Source organism: Quercus suber, unplaced genomic scaffold (assembly GCF_002906115.3).
Source record: "Quercus suber isolate HL8 unplaced genomic scaffold, Cork oak 2.0 scaffold_22, whole genome shotgun sequence".
In the NCBI taxonomy this organism is placed as follows: domain Eukaryota; kingdom Viridiplantae; phylum Streptophyta; class Magnoliopsida; order Fagales; family Fagaceae; genus Quercus; species Quercus suber.
This window is the reverse complement of record NW_027069487.1, coordinates 789164-799155: the sequence shown is the minus strand read 5'-3', so window position 1 is coordinate 799155 and position 9992 is coordinate 789164.

The following is a 9992-nucleotide window of genomic DNA, read 5'->3' as shown; positions in this document are numbered from 1 at the left end:
CCTCCAGCAGATGACCATAGTCAGACAAGTTCATATTGTCGCCCTTGATAGCATTAATAATGATTTTAGAATCACCTTCCATCACAAAATTCTCAAAGCGCAACTCTTGAGCAAAAAGGAGAGCTTGACATGCCACTAACACTTCTACTATCTCTACTGAAGTTGGTAATGGAATTTGTTGTGATAAAGTAGCCAGAACTAATCCTTGATCATTCTGAATTATTATGCAGAGACCAACAATGTTTTCTCTAGAGAAAAAGGCACCATCAAAATTTACCTTGTCTAACCCAGGTGGAGGAGGGTGCCAATGTACTAACCAAGCTATTCAAGGAATCCTACAGTGAGTGGGGTGGAGTTGCTGAAATTCTTGAAGTGAATCATAGGCCATGGAGCTAACTCGAGTCAGTGGGTAGGAATCTTCACCAACTCTCATTTTATTCCTTCACAACCATATTATAGAAACTGTCATAGCAGATAAATCAAAACATGATAGATCATGTTGGGCACGTTGGATAACGTCTAGGAAGGTAGTGTAGCTTGAAGTAGCCTGTAAGTTTGCGAAATTAGCTTGCCACATAGCTAATAACTCAAGGCAAGACCATAGGGCATGGAGGCCGTCCTCGGGGTTGAGTTTGCAGTAGGGACAGAGAGCATTATCCAAAAATTTCCTCTTTAATGGATTTGTTTTAGTTGGTAGAGAATCATTCTCTACACGCCAGAGAAGATTTCTAACGCGGTTTGGCACCTTGAGCTTCTAAATGCTACTCCAAACACCCTTCATCACTTCTGTAGTAGCCACACCAGCTACGTCTTCGTTGTCCTGCTCAAAAAGAAGTTTGTATCCGTATTTAACTGAATAAATTCCATCTAGTGTCTTCGGCCAATAAATAGAATCTGCACTCATAGAAAAACTCAACGGTATAGCTTTGATGATGGCCGCTTCAGAAGGCAGAAAATTTCTATCAATTTCATTGGCTCTCCAACCACGTAGGTTATGGTTAATGAAGGTAGAAACCGTAACAAAAGGAGGAATATCCCCAACAGGGGAGAGTACTCTTCCTGACTGAGATTCTGGTAGATAGTTGTCTTTGAAAATTTGAACACATGATCCATCCCCAATCCTCCATCTCAAACCTTTCCTGATGATGTCTCTTCCTTTGAGCATACTCTTCCACGCAAAGGACCCTCTATTCTCTTTAGCATAAAAAATCGTCCCATGAGAGAAAAAAAATTTCTTTGAAGAATCTATAAAAAAGAGAGCCTTGATTACTCAATAGCTACAAAAATTGTTTCGCCAACATAGCATCATTAAATTTCTGCAAGTCCCTAAAACCCATCCCCCCTTCATTCTTAGGCTGACACAATTTACTCCATTTAATCCAATGAATTTTCCTCTCGCCTCTTTGGCTCCACCAAAATTTGCGTATCATAGTCTCTAGTTCATGGCAAAGTATTTAGGTTAACTTGAAACAGCTCATCGAATAAGCGGGAATAGCTTGCACTGCTACTTTCAGAAGCACCTCCCTACCCAGTTGAGAAAGAAGCTTCTCTCTCCATTCCCGGAGTTTTCACCAAACTCTTTCCTTTATGCACATAAAGTTGGCTTTTTTCTGCGACCTACAAAAGAAGGAAGGTCTAAATATTTTTCATATTGTTTGATCTTCGGCACTCCCAATATTTGAATAATATCCTCTTGAACCTCCACAAGAGTAGCTTTACTGAAAAAAAATTTATTGTTTTGTCTCTATTTAGTTGCTGCCCCGTAGGTTTTAAGTAAACCTTGAATAATGTAATGACACTCTTGGACAGAAGCTTTGCAAAACAATAGGCTATCATCTGCAAAAAAAAAAAAAAAAAAAAAAAAAAAAAAAAAAAAAAAAAAAAAAAAAAAAAAAAAAAAAAAAAAAAAAACAAAACAAAACAAAAACAAAAAAAACAAAAAAAAAGGGTTGGTCTAGGACCACTTCTGCAAATGGAGATGCCTCTAATATGGCTCGAAGTAGAAGCTTGGTTGATCAAATCATGAAGTCCCTTGATATAAATAAGGAAAAGATAGGGGGAAAGATGGTCACCTTGTCTAATACCTCAGCTGGGATGAATAATATCAGAAGGTTCATTTATAAGAATTGAGTAAGAGATAGTAGTCATACAACCCCATTTGTCAAGGCTAGATGGAGAGAAATCCAAGAATTGGTTGCCAAGGCTCGGTCCGGCCTTTCCAATACCATTCACCCACCTCACTTTCCTCTTCAAGTAAATTTATGGTCTGTGTATCCCAAATCCACAAATCCACACTTATCCATAATGTCTCTAAAAGCTTTCATCTCCGGTTCACCCCTAGGCACGCCCCCAAGCTTCTCATGGTCTCGTAAGATTTCATTAAAATCTCTGGCACAAACCCACGGGATGTCAAACTTGCCATTCAGTTGCCTTATCAATTCCCATGCCTCATGCTTCCTACCTACCTCTAAGATACCATAAATACCTGTAAACCGCTATGAATCCTCCTTGCCCCTATTTACAATTGCATCAATATAATTAAGAAAAGAGGAGTCCACATATATCTCCACAGAATTTTTCCAAAGCAAAGCTAAACCACTTACTCTAGTAATTCTATTAACTATCCATTTCTCATCAAAACGTAAATCATCACACAGTTGCTTTAGCCTAACTTTGTCTGCCTATGTTTCAGCTAAGAACACGATAGAGGGATCTTGTGCCTACACCAACTTTGCAAGCTCTTGAACTGTAGTTTGGTTCTCAAGTCCACGTACATTCCAAAATAACCAACTCATGATTCTTGGTGGGGCTGGACACTAGCCAACATTGTTGGGTCATAATTCTCAGAGTTAGTCTGAGTCTTCGTATAACATCGTTTAAAAACAAGAGTCTCATCAATAGGGGGAGAGTTGTTACATTTACCTAGTGCAGCACCAATAAGGTCTTCGCTCCTAAGGCCAATAGGTGATCTATCCTAAGCTATTTAGTGAGCTTCTCCCCTTGTTGGCCCAACCTTACATTTGTAACATCCTGAAGTGGGCCTGTTTTTGAGGGCCTAGGATTGCCAGTCGTGGATTTACTAGGATTTATGTCACCTGTAGAAGTAGATGTAGTAGAATCTTGAGTAACGCTGACAGTTTTTGATGATATATCAAAATTCCTGATTTCTTGATCAATCTCATTAATTCTCTCCTCAAAATCCTCTAGATTGATTTTTTTACCCCAAGAAATAGTGTCAATATCAGCTAGCAACACAGATTCTGTGGGATTTGAAGATAAATTAGCATTAATTGTTACCAGGATATACTCACCTTCATTACCTTCAGGAAAACGTCTCATCAGATGTCATGCTAGGGTATGGTCCACCATGACCGGCTTAACCACCGTCAAGCCAGTCCTATCCATAGCTTTCTTCCTAAAATCTTTGTAGAATCCTGAAACATTGATTGCATTCTTACTGGAAGGATAAATTGCTTGAGCTTGAATACTCGAATCATATTTTTTTTCTTCTTTAAATCTAAAGTGCCATCACTATCAATCCAAACCTCATAATCTTTATCATCATGATCCAAGCAACCACATCAATAGTAAAGATTGGGCAGTTGCTCGTATTTAAAAGAAACCCAGGTTTTGGCTCCACTTTCCAGGGGGACAACTATACCCTGACAAAGAGGACATGCCACATCCACTATCACTCTAACTCAAATGAAACCACCACCACCTGAATCTGGATCACCCGAGGAACATATAACTTTCCTTGCTACCATACAAATTCTTCAACTATCTCTCTGTTCATGTAACTCACAGGGATGTTATGGACCTTATAGTGTTGTTTCATTGAGTGAAAAATCTTGCAACAGAATATCCATGCCATATCTTTGTAGTACAACCAAATGTTTATCAAAACTCCACGACTCATTGTTCAGAACCCTATTAGCATCAGGCTTATTATTGAAGATAAAGAGGAGTTTGTGATCTCCCAGGTTTCGAATCTTGAAACCATTCCTAGCCCTCCAAATAGGTTTAAAGGTTTTGGCCATAATATCTTTCATGACTTGTAATATAAGAAGAAAAAATAACAAATAAAAAAAAATAAACTAAATGGAAAAAGGTTAGAGAATCACTTATTGTTTCCCTAACACCCTGAAAAAGAAATCCACAAGCCCTCGTAATACACTAGGTACCACAGGGAACACAACAACCTCCTGAAGTGGGACTACAATTCTATTACCGAAGAAAGATGAAGGGAGAAGAAAACCCTAGGTATTTTCTTACGGGTAGAGAAAACCTACAAAGAAGGGCTAATAGGTCATAATTTGAATTCATAATTTAAATTACTTTTTTGCTCTTCCATAACAACCAATAACAACCCACCCTGTTTGTTGTGAAGATATTGTGTAATAGCATTTCTATGTTTTATATATTGCATAATTTGATTTGCACCTCTACTAATGCCGTTATTGGTAAAAGGGTTGAGCTAAAACGGAAGTCGTTTACTTCCTTCTTCTTTTTTTAAATAATTTTTGAAGTGTGTTCCTTTAATTTCATTTTTTTATAAGTTTCATTTCGTTGTTAAATAAACAAAAGAGAGTAAGGAAAAATTGAAATTCTTTCTTTTTCCCTCCATTACGAGGAGAAGGATTACTGCTAAGTAAATATTTGACCAAAAATTTTATATACTACATCTAATATTTTGCCAACAACCCTCTACTTGGCCTTTGTCTTTGGCCTTAATTTTCTCAAACACACACCTCATTTTTCTCATATCTCTTTTATCTTCTCATGTCATCTCTCCTCCCATCTACACTCCTCACGACGTCACATTTCTCTTGTATGTTTTTTAGAGGGAAAACTCATGTCGTCCTTATATTATTGGGTGTGGCCTAAGTAGGCCTGCCCAATTGCTTAGGACCTAACTAGACATGACAAATAAGGGTGTGCATGGTGCGGTTATCAAGCAAGTTTTCTTTAGGTTCTAATTTCTCTTGTTTTTTTAAATTTCGAAAATTTTCCATCTACCTTGTTTGCAGCTTGTAAGGAGGATTCCCCCCTTTGTTTCTCTTCTTTTGTTTAATGAATTGCATATTATCAAAAAAAAAAAAAAAAAAAAAACCTTGGTTGGTTTTCCCCTTCTTGAAAACCACTCGACCCTATTGATAGCTAGTTAACTAGCCTCAACGATGGCTTAACGCAATTGGTTTGTAATGAACCTTTGTGCTAGGCCACTTTTTTTTAAAAGAAAAACTTTTTTTTTTTGGGATTTTTAAGAGAAAAAATAAAAACAAAAAAAATGTTCTTCACATTTGTACCCATATTAATGTATCCATTAAATATTTGGATAACAATCATTATTAAGAACCAAATTTTAGCTAATAAGAACATATAAGATGATTAAAGTCTAACCTTCAAACACATAGCCTTTTTCATTCCAGAAATATCTCATTTCTTCACTTTTAGTTCTTTAGCCACAACCTTTTACTCCAATTTCTTAAAAAGCCTAACCTTGGGACACATTAACATTTCACTCCAAGATAGACCAAGCACCCCCACCCAAAGTTGTGCCAACATGAGATCAAGGCCATTTAAGTCTTTATGTCAAGGTATTTGTGTAATTTTTAATTTGCATTTGAGTAACTCAGTTAGTAACAAGTTCTTATAATAAACTCAAGGAAAAACTATTATTTGTGGAAAAGTTTAAATGGATACTAATGAGTAGCATACAAATGATCATCCATCATTCACAAACCGTCACTAATAGTGACGAGTAAGGGTATGGACGAACATGCGTGCATTAACTCCAGGCAGTAATCAATAAGTGAGCAATGAATAGCACAAAATTGTTACCTTCATTCAATAATGTAGAATTAATAATCAGTTATGAGCAGAAGACGTTAGAGTTAAATTGCCATCATTAAGCATTGATTATCCAGCTACAATATAACGGTATATTGAGTATTAACTCAGGCTAAGACTATATAAAGCTAGGAAAAATATGTAAAAGGACACGGACACACACAACTATAAAAATTATAGTTTTTCCAGAAAGAGAATAAGCTAACTTAAGCATCGAAGGGTCTTTGGCAGGCCTTACACCAGTGCCCTTATCCACTGAGTGCTTTCTATGACATAGGTTTTACAGGTCGTCCATCAACTGACGAGGCAAATTCTTGCTTCATCAGTTTGGCATCGTCTATGGGGAAGAGAAGATTGAGTTGCAATTCTCTTAAGCAAGTCATCATTGTATCTCTACCAGCAAAGTTCCTCGCGACGCGTGGACACTTCAACTTCATCACCTCCTATGGATCCAACCGTAATGGCCTAACAGATCCAAGCACTTACTACTAACGTGCAAGAGTTGATGAAACAGAATGAAGAATTGAAGTAGAGGGCACACCTATAGACTCCTATTATGTCACAGTCTCGACGCAATTGCAATGAGAATGATGACAAGGCTCATAGTCCAAAGAATAGCATATCAAAGCATACAATGCAATCAACTCATGATAGTGACTAGATGATGAGAAACATGAGGAAGGAGTTAGACGAGGTCAAAAACACCATTAAAGGAAAAACAACAATAAACTTGGATGGTATGATCAAGAGGATTGACTCACCCTTCACAACTAGCATTTTGGAGTGCCTTTTGCCTCCCAAATTCCGTCTTCCTCAACTGGAGGTCTAGATGGTACTAAAGACCCTCTAGACCATATAGGAGCATTCAAAACACTTCTAAGTATCCAACAGATTGCAAATGAAGTTATTTGTAGGACATTCCCAGCAAGCTTTAGGGGAGCAGCACGGGTATGATTTAGTAAATTGCCCGCAGCATCCATTGCAAACTTTGACCGGCTAAGTGACTCCTTCATTCGTCATTTCATCGGAGGCCAACGCCATAAGAGGCCTACCTCCTACCTACTAACTGTGAAGCCGCAGGAAGGAGAGACCTTGAGGGAATATGTGAAGTGATTCAACAAAGCAATCCTAGAAATTGATGAGGCTGACGAGCAGGTGATAATGACGACTTTCCAGGTTGGGCTGAACAACCCTGACCTTGTTTTGTCCCTAAGGAAAACTCCTTCAACCTCAATGACAGATCTGCTGTTTAAAGCGCAAAAATACATGAATAGGGAAGGCGTGTTGATGGCAAAGGGATTGATGGGAAAACAAAAGAAGGACGAAGGTGCAAGGTCTCAAAGCAAGAAGAAGGAGCATAAAAATAGTCATACGGAAGCTAAGACCAGCAAAAGTAATCAGGAGGCATCATCAAAGGAGAAGTTAAACTTCACCCCTTTGATAATGCCTGTGGACAAGATCTTCATGCAGACAAAAGATGACCCTACTTTGAAATGGCCTAAGCCATTGAGCTTGTCCTCGAAGCGAAGACATCTAAAGAAGTACTGCCGCTTCCATAAAGACCATGGACATTACATAGACGAGTGTCGAGATCTGAAAGAACAGATAAAGGAGTTGATCCAGAAGGGAAGGCTCTAGAAGTTTGTTAAGAAAGATTATCAAGTTTGTCAGAGGACAAATGAGAAACCCACTGACGACCAAGCAGAGGAGGATTGAGACAATCTCAAACCCATCATGGGAGAGATAAGGACAATCACTAGGGGATTAATTGTTGGAGGATTATACAAGTCCCTGAGAAAGGTGGTTCAGAGGCAGGTGAACAACCTCTATGTTAATCACCTAATGACAAAACATCGTCACACTGGGAATGACGACATTGTCTTCTCTGAGTGAGATGTGAAGAGGATTAAGCAACCCTATGATGATCCCCTAGTCATTATGCTAACCATTGAAGGGTTTAATACTCGAAGAGTGTTGGTGGATAATGGAAGCTCGATAGACGTAATACATAAAGGCTTTCCAACAGATGAAGTTGGATCCAAATTGCCTCAAGCCTTTTGGATCTCCATTAGTCAGCTTTAGCGGAGATCATGTTTATTTAAAAGTCATAATTTCACTACAAATCACAGCAAGGACCTACCCTGCTCAAGTGACGAGGATGGTAGACTTTTTGATTGTCGATTGCCCTTTGTCCTGCAATGTGATTCTTAGGTGACCAACCCTTAATCGTATTAAGGCAGTAACTTCCACATATTGCTTGAAAGTAAAATTCTTGACCCCCTACGGAATTGGAAAAATCATAAGGGACTAACTTTTGGCACGGGAATGTTACCAGGCGGTCTTGGCGTCTAAGGAAAATCACACTTGGATGGTAGAAGAAGAACCACCCAAACCCATGGAGGAGGCGAAAAATGTAGTGCTGATAGAAAGAGACCCCTCCAAAACGACCAAGGTAGGACAAGAGCTTCAACAGACTTTGAAGGACGAATTGGTGGGGTTTTTGAAAATGAACTTGGATGTCTTTACATGGAGCCATGAGGACATGTCATGGATCGACAAACGAGTGATAGAGCACGGTCTTAATGTTGACCTAACAAAGAAGCCCGTCCAGCAGAAGAGACGAGTGTTTGCTATAGAGTAGAACAAAGCAATCATGGAAGAGGTGGAAAAACTTTTAACTGCTAGTTTCATTAGAGAAGTCTACTATCCAAAGTGGCTTGTGAATGTGGTTATGGTAAAGAAGTCCAATGGAAAGTGGAGAATGTGTGTGAACTTTACTGATCTGAACAATGCATGTCCCAAAGACAGTTTTCCCCTTCCTAGAATTGACCAGCTTGTTGATTCAATGGCTGGCCATGAACTACTAACCTTCATGGATGCTTTTTCAGGTTATAACCAAATCTTAATGAAGGAAGAAGATTAGGAGAAAACTACGTTCGTCACTAGCCAATGCCTATATTGCTACAAAGTCATGTCGTTAGGATTGAAGAACGCAAAAGCCACCTATCAAAGGTTGGTGAATCAAATGTTTGGCAAGCAAATAGGAAGGAATATGGAAGTCTATGTGGATGATATGCTCATAAAAAGTAGGGAAGCTAAAACCCATCTTGTAGACCTTCAAGAGGCGTTTGATACCTTGAGAAGGTATAAGATGAAGCTTAACCTTGTGAAGTGCCTTTTTGGAGTTCCATTTGAAAAATTCCTAGGCTTCATGCTGTCTCAACAAGGAATTGAGGCAAACCCAGAGAAGGTCAAAGCCATACTCGGCATGGTTTCTCCCAAAATAGTCAAGGAAGTGCAAAGACTGATGGGGTGAGTAGCAGTATTAAACAGATTTGTCTCAAAGGCCACTAACAAGTGTCTTCCCTTCTTTAAAGTTCTTAAGTAGGCTTTTCAGTGGATGGACAAGTGTGAGGCAACCTTTCAGAGCCTTAAGGAGTATCTGGCCAAGCCTCTATTACTGAGCCCGTTAGTTAAAGGAGAAGATCCGTTTTTATACTTGGCAGTATCTCCAACAACAGTCAGTTCTGCTTTGATCTGCGAGGAATCCAAGATACAAAGGTTAGTGTACTACACTAGTCAGGCCTTACAAGGTGCCAAAGTGAAGTATCCTTACATGGAAAAGATGGCCTTCTCGCTAATCATGGCTTCAAGAAAGCTTCGTCCATATTGTCAAGCTCATACTGACGAGTAGTGTAAAATAGTCGTCTATAAAGTGACTGTTATTACTAAGGACAACCATCATTACTAAGGACGATCGTACGCACACATTAATGCTCAGATATAAATTCCTCACTTAAATGGTGCAAGTTTAACGAATGTACAGCCTTTCTAGCCACCAGCTCATAGCTGTTACAACTACCTCAAGCTGATCATTATACAGCTGTTATAGAACATAGAATAGGGAAGTTAAGTGGCTATTAAATGAGCATTTAAGCCTCCCACTCAACCATAACTAATGGATAACAATAAAACGCTCATCCATATTGCAAACCGTCCATGTTAATGACGAGTAAAAGTATGGACGAGTGTAAACACATTAGTTCCAGACAGTATTTAATGTCCAAATGCTAAATGAGTAAAGAGCCATTATTGCCCAATTATGCATGACGAAGACCAAAGATTGATCGTCGTCGAGA